The following is a 545-nucleotide window of genomic DNA, read 5'->3' on the forward strand; positions in this document are numbered from 1 at the left end:
ATTTGTGTACAGTGTGAAATGTCACACAACAGCCTTACTTCCTATTTCTCCATGTTGATTCTGATGAAGTCATCGGTGAAAGTTCGCGGCCCTCGGTTACCCTGGAAACAGAAGGATTCAGGAAGTAGTTCATTTTGCCAATGCTTTTTGGTTCTGCCTGTGCCAATCTATGGTCTGAACAGGTTATAACAAGTCAATGAACTTGCCGAACTTGCTTTATTTTACTATGCTACGTATTGTTTTCGTCTAAATTAGCTTGATGAAACATGATGCAGTTATTCTCTTTTTGCTTTACGAAAATTAATATTGCGTGTTAACTCGGTCTAATGCACAAGCTTCTGTTTAACGTGGTAACTTTCTGGTGTTCCTGGTGAAAGTTATTTGTAACGTGTATACAGTGCTGTGAAAACGCATAAACACAAAACAGATTTTTACAATTATTTTTAATTTATTTAATGTCATCAAATACCCATATCACCCTTATGAAAAATGTAATTGCCCCCTTCAACTTAATATCTTGACTGGTTGCACCACCTTTAGCAGTG

Source organism: Conger conger, chromosome 18 (genome assembly GCF_963514075.1).
Source record: "Conger conger chromosome 18, fConCon1.1, whole genome shotgun sequence".
NCBI lineage: Eukaryota > Metazoa > Chordata > Actinopteri > Anguilliformes > Congridae > Conger > Conger conger.